The following is a 13,519-nucleotide window of genomic DNA, read 5'->3' on the forward strand; positions in this document are numbered from 1 at the left end:
ATTTTAGGCAGCTGGGCTTACTGCAGTCCATCCATTCCATGTCATACACCTTTAAAAAGCTCCACTTTGAACACTCCTATGTAAAAGCCCCAATAGGGGACATTAAAGGAAACTCAGCTCATGCCAGAGAACAAATTCTAACATGACTGAAGAAAAGGAGAGGCTTGTTCCTGAAGACACCAAAGTATAACAATTATATTGGTAATATTTCCTGTAAATAATTATTAGTATGACAAGTAACATCCAGTTGAACTGACTTTAAAGAAGAGTGTGTAATTCTCACGTGGATGTAGGTTTACTGGCCTGGGTGGTGAAATGGTAATTGTTGCCAATTATTTTCTTAAAAAATACTGAAAATGACGTTTATATTTGCCCATTCCTGGAGGCTTCACTCTTGCAAAGTTGCCCAAAGAGTTTTCACCTTGAAGTGTGACAGATGTCTGCAATCATTGTGAGTAGTGTTGCAGGGCCATGGGATGAAATCAAAGCACATGGTAAAGGATAAAGGCAAAATTTATAGTAATGTGTTAGATTCTTCAGGCAACTCTTGACTCCAGAAGGCAGGCAGACTCCAGAAATGGGAACTGGGTAAGGCAAGTGAAAGTGTTTTTTCCAAAGGGATGTTTAAGCCATTAGAGACCCTTTAAAGCCATGTTTTTATTCTTTTTATTTTTTCCTGTCCCTCTCAGATAACAAACGAGGAAATGTCCACACTTACGTCACAGTCACCACTGCAAACTGGTAGGGGTTCGAACTTTCTCTATCCTGAAAAGAGATTGAGTAGAGACATGGTATGGAAAGAGGTCTTCGTGCTGATAAATTAAATGTGTACTGGACTGACAAAATTTAGAAGAACCCCTGAAGTTTAGAACAATCATAGAAATTACCCTTTAGGTTCTCTCCAATTTTATTAGGACCAGGTAAACCTCCCGAATGTGTTGGGTATCATAAAAATGGAGACTGAAAACAAAAACTGAGCCTTTTGTTGCTGTGTTATATTAGTTGCAGTTTCCCTATTACTTCTTGGCAGGTAAAACTATTATCACAGTGTTAGTGAAAAAAAATATATCCTAACTTTGAATAGCAGATGCAATCCAAAGTGTATATTGTTTTAAATCCAAGATGCTGAAATCTGTCCATCATACTCATGAACAGGAAGGCATCAAGGCTATAATAGTGTGGGTCATGTATAAAACTGTCATTCCACCAGTACATTATCTGCTAGGTTGTGGTTCAGCTACTTCCACCAGCCAACTCATAGAACTGGCAAGATACAGGTGCTTACTATAATCTGGTACATTTAAGATATACCATATGTAGTATGCAGTTGTCCAGACTCCTGGCATGACCCAGAAAAGAAATAAACACTGAGCTGGCTCTACATTTGTAAATGGCATTTATGTTAATCTGGAAGGAAAAAAAACACAGAGTAGTCTGTAATTTGAATGTCATTGTAGTATAATTTTATACGTTCATTCCTTGATCTATTATCTTACTAAATGTATGCTAAAAAGGGATTTTGGTATATTTGATGTTATTAGGAGATATTTTTAAAAGAAGAATAAATTACATGTTCCAAGCCACCTACAGGCAGCAGGTGTACCAGGTGTAACTTATATGAAAGCAGCAATTTTATTAATAATATTTATTATATTTAATATTAATATTACTAATATTGGAAAATACTTTAGAAACTACATTGGTATGTAAAAGCTTATATAAAGTTTTAGTAATTAGATTTACATAAACTATATTTCAAAAAGAACCTTCTCAGGTTTCACCTATTCTCTTTTCCACTACTGTGGCCTCAAAAAGCCAGGTTAGCGTCCGGCACATGCAGAAATTTTAAAATGCTTGTGTTCCCTTGTGCATAAAGGTTCCTCCTGCCTCTATATCAGTGGTGGCGAACCTATGGCATGCATGCCAGAGGGGGGAACTCAGAGCCTCTTCTGTGGGCACGCACTGTGCCATTGTCCCTCTGTCAGCCCATGGGGATGGGGGATCTTGTTTTGCTCTGTCCTAGTTAGGGGGAAGTACAATATGAAAGCTGAGGACACTAACCAGAGCTACACAGCCCAGGGACAGGAGTATCAGTCTGCTATACCCAGTCAGGACCAGGTGAACACAAAGCTTGTGATAGAAAGTAAGGGTCTGTTGGATGTAATAGGAACCCTGTAACTGTATTTTGCTGTCCACAGTGCTTTATTAATTATTATTATTAAACAGGATTTATATAGCACCAACATATTACGCAGTGCTGGACATTAAATAGGGGATGTAAATGACAGACGAATACAGACAGTGACACAGAAGGAGAGGACCCTGCCCCGAAGAGCTTTCAATCTAGTAGGTGGGGGAATTAGCACACAATAGGAGGGGAGATATGTAGTGGTGGGAGGTAGTGGTGGTTTTAAAAGACAGAAGAAGATGGGTAGGCAAGTTTAAAAAAAATGGGTTTTGAGTGCTCTTTTAAATGAGCAGAAAGTAAGAGCAAGCCGAATACGATGAGGAAGACCATTCCAGAGAATTGGGGCAGCTCTAGAAAAGTCTTTTTGCCATCCGCGTGATGACGTTATGAGAGAGGAAGTCAGTTGTCCATTATCGAAGGAGCCGAGAGAGTGGCTAGGGGTGTATTTTTTTACTAGGTCAGAGATGTAAGTTGGACAAGAACTGTGGAGTTATTTGAAGTCAAAGCACATGAGCTTGAATTTGATTCTAAGGTGAAATGGAAGCCAGTGTAGAGAACTGCAAAGAGATGCAGCAGAAGAGGAGCAGTGGGAAGGATGAGTCTGGCAGCATTCATAATAGATTGGAGGGGAGAGAGTCGGGTTAGTGGAATACCAGAGAGGAGGATGTTACAGTAGTCCAAACGAGAGATAATAGCATGTACAAGGACTTTGGTGGTTTCTGGGAACAGGTAGGGGTGGATTTTGGAGATGTTGCATAGGTGAAAGTGGCAGGACCTGAAAATGTTCTGAATATGGGGGTAAAAGAGGGCAGAATCAAAGGTGACGCCAAGACAACGTGCCTGAGGGGAGGGACAAATAACAGTGTTGTTAATAGAAATATGTCAGGGGGAGATTTGGAATTTGGTCAGACATCCATGATGAGATTGCCGACAGGCACCATGAGACCTTACCCAGGACTGAAGGAGACAAGTCAGGGGTGGACAGATAGATTTGAGTGTCATCAGCATACCAATGGTACTGTAAGCCAAAGGAGGATATTAGACTACCGAGAGAGAAGGTGTACAGAGAAAAGAGAAGCGGTCCAAGGACTGACCCTTGGGGAACACCAATAGGGAGGAGAGTGGGCAAGGAGGAAATACCATTGAAGGAAACTTGGAAAGGAGCGGTCAGACAGATAGGAAGCAAACCAAAGGAGAGCAGTGTCACTGATACCAATGGAGCGCATGATTTGTATTAAAAGGGGGTGATCAACAGTGTCAAAAGCAGAGGAAAGATCAAGGAGAAGGAGGAGGGAAAAGTTGCCTTGAGACCTAGCTCTGGCGAGGTCACTGGCCACTTTAGTAATGGCTGTTTCAGTGGAACAGGCAGCTAGCAATCCAGGCTGGAGAGGGTCAAGGAGAAAGTTGTTGCTCAGGTAAACAGTGAATTGGGTCAAGTAGACAGATAGTAGATGGAGACGATGAAAGAAGAGAGTAGACTTTGTACACAATACCAGGGCTGAGGAAGGCCAGTGATGACTTACAGGTGAAGGTAAAGGAGGAAGGATGGTTGGGCTCATCCACTGCAACATTAAAGTCACAGAGGATGAGGGTGGGCAGGTCATGGGAAAGAATGTGTGGGAGCCAAGAGGCAAAGTTATCCAAAAATTGTGATAGTGAGCCGGGGGGGCAGGAGACATCAGCAACAATAAGGGGCAGAAAAGAGAAAGAGTGGACTTCAAAAGAGGTGAAAAAGAGAGGGGGCGGGGTAGGTAGGACTCTGTATGTACAGTTAGGTGGGAGAATGGGACCCACACCAAAAAAATAAAAAGTTGTATGCAATGTGCTGCATTGCTATGCAATTGGCATGCGTTTGGTAAAACTCCCTGCATTCTTGTAATATTAGATATAAAAAATATTTTTTATTATTATTGGTATTATTTTTGCTGTCTGCACTCTACTAGCAAGATGTTGATCATTTTTTGTTTTAGTGACAATGTCTTAGTTATTAATATAAATGAAGGCATTAATTCGCAACTGTGGTGATGGCATCTAGCCTAGATGCCTTAAAGAGGGAAGTGGACAAATTTCTAGAGGAAAAGTCCATCACAGGTTACCAGCCTGATGGGTATGTGCGACTTTCTTATTATAGATGTGGGCCACTGTGAGATACAGGAGCTGAACTAGATGGGCCATTGGCCTGATATAGCAGCCTCGTCCTATGTTCTTATCAGGTTATCAGTCTTATCAGGTTGGTGCTTTTTGCTGGCGTTGGATTATGGATTGGTTCTGTCATCCACACCTTTTGACATCTGTTCTATGTGTCCAGTACTTGAAAGGTTACAGTGTCATTGCATAGCAGCAGGTTACATTTACCTGACATCAAATGACCCGTGTAATGCTCGTTGTGCTGGGATAGGTTGGTGTGCAGGGTTCAGCTCCTATGGCCTGTGTGTGTGGTATATAAGAGGACAGAACAGACAAGGCACTCATTGTACTGGGATTGTCAGGGGGAACTTTGTATTGGCATCTGTTCATAGGAACCAACCTGGGCTCCTGCTAATGGGAAAATGAGAGCTTGAATGGAAGTATATAAGTAGTGAGAAGAGAAAAGACAGGCCTTTTATTGCACAATAATCGATTATGTATGGGTGATTTGTTTAAAAAGAATTATTAGAATTAGAGACATAACTCTTCTGTGCTAGAACCTAGCTCTAACACAGTCCTACTAATCTAAATATAGGTGACTTAGTGAACAGTATTGACATGCATATACAATGACAGACATAAGTTATTCTCTGATTCTAGACATGTTTCGCCCAAAGAGGGCTTCTTCAGGGAATTTTTTGAGAAATCAAAACTAGAGTAAAAACAAATGATATAATACAATTAATATAGTTCATAGAAAAACCTGACTTCATACTATATAACATTCACAGATATAACTAAAGATTATTCAATGCATGTGTTTCCTAATAACGGATAGATTAACATGCTAATATTTAGTAAACCAATTAAAAAAGTAATCAACTTACTTGTGTCTGTCGATAATGTCTCTCAAACACCATGTAGCAATGTAATATAAAGTGAATCAAGAACTGGTAGACATAAGACCAGAAAAAGTGGTTTCAACTACTACCGTGTTTCACCGAAAATAAGACACTGTCTTATATTATTTTTTTCTCCAAGAAATGCCCTAGGGCTTATTTTCAGGTAGGGCTTATATTTTGAGAAGAACAACAAACCGCAAAAAAATTAACATTTATTTCAAATGTTATCACATTCTGTGACATCATGGTAACTCTGGAGGCAAAATCTGGTTTCATACAGTTTTCATTCAGTTCCATTGTATTATACATCAAGAAGCTCTTTGTGCCAGGGAAAGCAGCAAAAATGGTGAATTACATAATGGCCCATGCTCTAAATTTGCAACAATTTAAGCACTTCTAGAGGGAGGTTCAGGCACAGTATATTTGTTTACTTATGTACAATAATGTCTGGTGGCTGAGCATAGGATGAGTGTTGGAGAGATTTGTAGTCTGCTTGGATAACATTAGGCTGTTTATGAATGAAAAAGGGCAGGAATATCCACAGCTCACTGATATGGCCTGGCTTACCAACCTCATGGGTTTTACACTACACTTCAACGTACGGAACAAACAACTACAAGGTGTGGGGAAAACAGCAGAAAGGATGTTTTGTGATATTAAAACATTTGGGAGAAAACTGCAGGTTTTTTGAAAATGACTGCTGAAATATTTTCCAAATCTATTAATGCATTTAGAAAATTTTACATTTGCAGACAATCCTACAATCAGGGAATCCACAAGGAATTTTCATTGGCATTGTAGCAGCTGCAAAGGTAAAATTAAATAACAGATTTTTACAGTTCCGTAAGATGGAGACAACCCTGTGTTAAACACTAGAGAAGAAAGAAGGGATGACAAATGACACTTTTACCTTTCAATAAAAAGTTGTTTGTAATATTGAAAGCTCTGTTATTGTGTATAAAAGTGGTGCGTGGGGGCATGGCAAAAGACAAAAGATGTTAAAGTAGGTTTTACTTGGTAGTGTTTGAGGTGTCCAAGGGAATTACAACAGTGCACAGAGAGGACAGGGACACCTAACACATTACACTATCTTTACAATGTCACAAAGTTTCCACATGTCAGGACTGCCAGGACCTATAAAAAAGCTAAATTATTGTTTATACAGTAGGTAAAGATATAGGATGAGCAGGTGAAATATAAAAAAAACATGGTAATTATTGGAATACACACATGTACTACCAACAGGTTCTGTTTATGTTTGTCAGAAAATAGGATATTGAAAAAATAAAGCAACCAATCATATGGTTATTTCAGGATGTGTACTAGGCATACCTTTTGGCTACTGAATGTTTTATACTCCCCTAATATTCTGCGCTGTTCAGGCTTAGTGGTGGTGGAATTTTATCTTATGATTAATATCAGCTGGATGTAAATTTCTTATATTTTATTATGTGCTTAAATACATGTTGATGTTGATTGGTATCACAATGATATGGTCTCTCTATATGCATACAGACATACATACATACATACATTTCTTCTTTTTCCAAATTACAGTAAAAGCTCTTAATAAGTGTATCTTATAAAGAAGCAGACTGTGAAACAAAATGAGAAAAATGTGAGGCTACTGGAACCAAAACAACAATTTTGGATTGTCCCAACATATTTTGAATTTCTTAACCTAATACATTTTTGGAGCCTTTTATTTGTTTAACACATATGTACTGAATTTTGGTTTTTCATTGTTCAATTAAGTTGTTGGGTTTTTTTACTCACTTATTTGTTATACCTAAACTCATGCACTTGTACATCTTTTATCCACATGTAACTGGGATGTGGACACCTCAGAGTTAGTAGATCTGCTTTATTAATCTGTGCTGTGTAAAGGTAGCCATACAAAAATCAATTGGTGCACAACCAGTATAAACAATCAATATCCCCCATATCATTACCATCATGCACCTACCAGCCAGTCCCATTCTTCAACCAATGTGCGCCGTTCTGCCCACCAATAATCGGGAGAGCTCATCCTGCTTAGCAAGGAATAAGAATTCCTGATGAATATTACATTGATATATTGAATAAACATTTAGAGGGCCTTGGTGTTTATATTGAATATAATGAAGAATGTATTAGAAATATCAACCAATGAATAGCCAATACAATTCTCCTTGAGACTGCTTGACTAATCACCAATAATATTTAGAATTCCAATTCAGGCAATGCCACTGTGGATGTGTTTGGGAATTCCTCTCCTGCATTACAAGCAGATAAGCAACTGAAGTTCCCAGATCACAAATAAAAGGGAGAGGGAAGACTACAGCAATACATGAATGTCAAGCTGAATCCCAATACAGTTAGTTTGTGCTTCTTAAAAATATACACGGGAGTAAATACATGAAATGGACCCCCATAATGTTTCTGTTTTAGCTCCAAAAAGTATATTAAGTCTAAAGGGCAATTTGTGTTCAGGTATTATGGGGAAACCTAAATGGAGTTAGGGTTTTTTTGTGTCAATCAGTTTTATTGAGTTTTCAGTGAAAAATAAAACAAACATACATAGCAAACATTATAACATAAAACACAGATATCTTATTTACCCGTAACGGCATTGGCTCCGTATGAGCTTAAAATACACAACCTAGATATAGCATATACTCTGACAAACATAGTAATAAACTGTCGAAGCCCTTAGGATTCAGAATAAGATAAATCAACACAAATATACAGACAATAACAAAAAATACTCATGGAGGCATATAATATAAATAATGCTCTAACAATCTTAAGCCGCCTATATTGATATATATGTATGTATATATCTTTTAACAAAGAACAATAATACCGTAATAAAAAACAAAAAAACAAAAACAATGCAGCCCAGGGGGGGAGGGTTGGGAAGGGAAGGGAAAGAGAGAATGTACACCACACAAGGTTGGAGGAACCATGAAAAGACCCTCAATACAAAGATAGCACCCTAACAAACATACAAGAACATTAAGATAAATACATTTGGAGTCGGGTAGATTCTTTAAACCAATCCCATGTGGAGTTAGGGTTTTTTAATATAATTTACACTTGTTATAAAACTTGTACAAAAAACAAAAACAAATCAACTGCAATACAGCAGAAAGTTAAAAATAGCTTTAAAGCAGGGTCACTTTCTTTGCAAGTTGATGGTAATCCAATGCTTCCGACATTTTATGCCTTTCCCAAAATTCATAAAAATGTACACCACCACATGGGACGCCCTATAGTTTCGGGCCTCAGGCAATTCAATAACATCTAATGCAAGTGAATTCATTGATTAAATTCTAAGACCTTTGGTCTCCCAACTACCATCGTACCTCAAGGACACGATAGAGCTCTTAAAATTTACCAACAACATGAGGATACCACAAGACACTATCCTTGTGGCAATTGATGTCAAAGCTCTGTACAATAGCATCACCCACACCAAATGTCTAGGGGTTTTCTCCAATATACTAAATGAATGCACTCCATCTTCTTGGAATCAAAAAGAATTCGTCCTATCTTTCTAAAATTTATATTTACCAAAAATATTTTTACTTTCATCGACTCCATCTACCACCAGATACATGGCGTAGCGACAAAGTGTGCCCCATCCTAAGCCAATCTGTATCTGGGTAGATGGGAAAAAGATGTTTCGGACACTAGTACGTTCCAATACTTACATCACATTTAGCATTGGAAAAGATACATTGACAATTTTTTGATTCTATGGACGGGTGCACTACATATTGTAGAAACATTTCTTTAGCACCTACAAAATAATCATCAATATAATCTCAAATTTACCATGGAATATAGCAAAATTTGCTTATCATTTCTTGACGTCAAGATAAATGTAAACTCAGACTTAACACTGTCTACTACACTATATAGAAAAAATACTGCAGGGAATAATATCCTCCATGCCAATAGTGCCCATCTATGCCCGCTAATCAGGAGTATACCCTTCTGCCAGTACTTGAGATTGAAGAGGATATGCTCTGACCAGTGGGATTTTTTGAAACAAGCAAAGGCCCTACAACTACGCCTTAAAGCAAGAGGATATAGTAAAAAAATTCTTTAAAAAGTATATTAAAAAGTACTTACCCTGGACAGACAGGAACTTTTAACACTACCAAAGAAATTCCCTATATCCCTTTACCACCTTCTGCACAACAAACAACAAAATCCTTGGTCACATCCTGCACCCCCTGCAATTTGCACCAAAACACCATTCCTGCTAACTTTTTGCTCACTGGCGCTCCAGCTGCAAAATCACAAGCTAGCCCACTCTCGCCACACCGCAGAATATTCTCAGATCCAGACGGGAAACCATGCTGCTCTGCTTCCGCTGACAGCTTGCGAAACCTGTCCCACTGAAAATGAGACAATGTGTCACTGATAACATAGTACAACCCAGGAATGTGACAAGCAAAAATGAAAACATTATGCTGCAAGCATCTCAAAAGCAAATGCCTCAAAAGCCACACAGATGACAGTACTGCCAGTACAGACGACACTGAGAATCTATTAGCAGCCTCAACCACTCCCAGATAGTCACAATGGAAGCAGACCTCCTTGTTATCTAGCTCCCGTCCCACCGCCACAATTCCACTGCCAAAACAATCGGAAACAACTTTAAAACCAACAGATTATGCACCAGCCCAGCCTCAACTCACTCCTTGGGCCATGCCCCCACGCACCACTTTTAAAAATACTCTCCTTCCCACTGAATACCCAACAGGCAAGACTCCCCTGATGTACTGGCAGCAACCGAAGTGTGGCCTCAATGTCCACCTTCGCCAACAATGCTCCTGGCCCCATAACGCCGGACCCACTAAATTGCCACATCAAAGGACATATACTCTGCCACGCATATCTCCGGGTTGATGCCATAATTCACCAACTCCCCCAGAGGAAACAAATGGTGTACCAACCAGAACTTACCTTACTTACTGGAACTATTTCCTCGGCACTATCCCCAGAGGGCATATCACTAAAGCTTCCAGCGGCAGATCACAATACTGGACACTCATCCTGCCCAAACTCACTTCTTTAGCCAATTTCTCCGCCACCACCTACGGGTGCCTCATCCCTGATTTCAAAATGTGCAGGGCCTGCATCAACACCCCTATAGCATTTGAAATACTAAATCCTATCGCAAACCCCGCCCCCAGCACCTAGCCGCCTCCGCGTCTGGGCACTGTAAAGTCTGGAGATTAGCTCATACCGTAGCCAGCACGCTTTCCACCAAAAGGATCTAACAAACGCAAGTCTTTATTGGGATAACTAAAAAACAGCTTCTTTTTAGCAACTCGGGCTATAAACAAAATAGAACATGGCTTACTTCAGCATAGTGGTGTAATTGTCCATAGTCCATCAGAATGGCCCCATAATAAGGATGAGTCCAATACAAGTCTCTCGTGAGGGTCCAATCCCCAGCCTGGGGTTTCCACAGTCCATAAAATCAAGTCAGCTTGAGCCCTTGGGATTCCCACCTTCATGCTGGGCAGGTGCAACTCCTAATGTGTACTTAAATGGACTGAAGAGGCCCACCCAATCCTTCCCCTTCAGTCCAGATTCCAGGTCCCGTGACAACTAGTGTAATACAACATAGTTGCCTAACAAAAGAATAATCCCGGACTCCTTTCCCAACAAACTAGTTTAAAGGGACCAGAGTCCATATATAAAGGAAATGTACCTTCTATCCAGGATCCAACCCTGCAATCCTGTACATATCCCCCGCCCGCGCTTCAACCTCGAGGAGGTGGAGGCACTTTGAACACCGAGGCAATGTATTCTAGAAAGGGCATCAGCATTCTGGTGTGCCTTTCCAGGTCAGTGTTCCACCTTAAAGTTATTCTATAAAGTCATCTTATTTCTCCTCATCCAACTTAGAGGAGCGTGGTGAGAAATCAATCTGAATTTTCTCCCTAACAGGTAAGAGTGGAGAGAGTCTAGTGCCCACTTGATAGCCATGCTAGTAACTCCGCTCTACTACCACATAGTTTTTTCAGCCACTGTCAGTTTCCTGCTTAGAAAAACGAGATGATCCTCTCCATCAATAACCCGGGACAGAACCGCACCCAATCCTACGTCTGAAGCATCAGTTTGAACCACAAATTTTTGTGAAAAGCCTGGCGACACCAAAACAGGCCGTCGGCGCTGTGCTGTTTTTAGACCCAGGAACGCTTTTTCTGTATCCTCATTCCATTTAATCATTACGGACATGCTGCTTTTGGTCAGATCAGAAAGGGGGGCTGCTATGGTTAAAAAATTGGAAAGGAATCGTCGGTAGTAGCCGACGATCTCTAAAAAGGCTCGGACCTGTTTCTTGGTGAGGGTACGGGGCCAGTTCTGAATTGCTTCCACCTTGTTCACCTGAGGCCTCACCAGTCCCCTACCCACAATGTATCCTAGGTACTTTACCTCCTCACACCAAACAGCACAGTTTTTGGAGTTCACTGTGAACCCTTCCCTTTTCCAGACTATCCAGTACCGCCTGGACCTTTGGGAGACTCACTTGCCAGTCTCTGCTGAAAATTACCATATCATCGCAATAGACTGATGCATATGCATGATGGGGACGTAACAGCTTGTCCATGACCCGTTGGATTGTGGCAGGGGCAGTCTGCAAGCCGAATGGCATCCTTTTATACTGGAAGTAACCGTCTGGTGTGGAGAAAGCAGTTTTCTCCCGGGCCTTTTTGGTCAAGAGTATTTGCCAATACCCCTTGGTCAAATCCAGCGGGGTGATAAAGCGCGCAGGGCCTAATCTCTCTGTTAACTCATCCACCTGGGGCATGGGATACCCATCAAACCTCGATATCTCATTTAACTTACGGAAGTCATTGCAAAATCGCAGAGTCCCGGGCTTCGGCACCAACACTATGGGAATGGACCACTCACTCTGTGATTCCTCAATGACCCCAAGTTCTTACATCCTTGTTATCTCCTCGGACACAGCTTTCCTCCAGGCCTCCAGAAAGCGATACGGTTTTACAAAGACCTTGGTATTTTTATCACAATATCTGGAGCATAACCCCAACTTGGGGCACAACTCTAGCACTGGCCATGGCGGGAACTGTCTCTCTCTCTCCAGGGTTTCAATAGGTTAATGTGATACAGCTAATAGGGTTTCCGTTTTCCCGGTTGGTGTATCTTATAGTTTACTTTGCTAACTTTTTCCCCCACCTCAAAAGGCCCCTGCCACCTGGCCAGGAATTTACTTTCCACAGTGGCTATCAACAGAGGGTATACCCCACCTGGAGTTGTATTAGTCTGGCACCTCTATTAGCTTTGGGTTTCTTGGGCTCTCAGGAGATGTTCATGTAACTTGGAAACAAACTCTACACACTCTGATGGGGACTGGTCTCGCTCCCCCATGTTTCCTTCAGCCGTTGGCCACCGCCCGTACACCAATTCAAACAGGGAAAATCCTGTGGAAGCAGGGGGAACTTCTCTAATTGTAAAGAGAACGGCCGGGGGTAGGCAGTCCTAATTTTTTAGTACCACCTTTTTCAACATTATTTTTGTGTTTTATTGAACCTCTCTGCCAGGTCATCTGTCTGAGGGTGGTAGACAGAGGTTCGCAACTGTTTAATGTTAAATAGCTTGCATACATCCCTCATTACCTTAGACATAAAGGGAGTACCCTAGTCTGTGAGGATTTCACGGGGGAAACCTGTCCAGGTGAACATGTTGAACAATTCCAAAGCGATGGCCTTGGACGAGGTCTTTCCTAAAGGAATCGCCTCTGGACAGCGAGTTGCATAATCTAGAATCACTAGGATGTATTGATGCCACCTAGCTGACTTTACCAGGGGCCCCACAATATCCATAGCTATTCACTCAGAGGGAATTTCAATTATAGGTAATGGCACCAAGGGGTTACGAAAATGTGCCATTGGCACTGTTAGCTGGCACGTTGGGCAGGAAGTGCAAAACTGTTTAACTGTCAGTGATACAGGCTTTAATTTTTTCAGCCCCCAGGTGACCCCCTAAAACCTAATTCAGCTCTATTTTCAGAATCATCCTCCTATACTGCCGGGGTACAAGCAACCTATCAACCTTCTGCTTGCGAATTCTGGTAACCTGATACAATAAATCTCTGTTAACCGCAAAATGAGGATGTGTCACGGATAATGGGGGAGGGGAGGAACACCAGAAGGATAAAGACAAGGGACTAGGCCTTCAAAGGCTAGGCAGAAGGAAATGGTCACACCCTACGGACACCCTAACCTAGCCCTGACTCCTGACAGTATGAATATCCCCTAGAGTGGGAATATTC

The sequence above is a fragment of the Pyxicephalus adspersus genome, chromosome Z, assembly GCF_032062135.1.
Source record: "Pyxicephalus adspersus chromosome Z, UCB_Pads_2.0, whole genome shotgun sequence".
Lineage (NCBI taxonomy): Eukaryota > Metazoa > Chordata > Amphibia > Anura > Pyxicephalidae > Pyxicephalus > Pyxicephalus adspersus.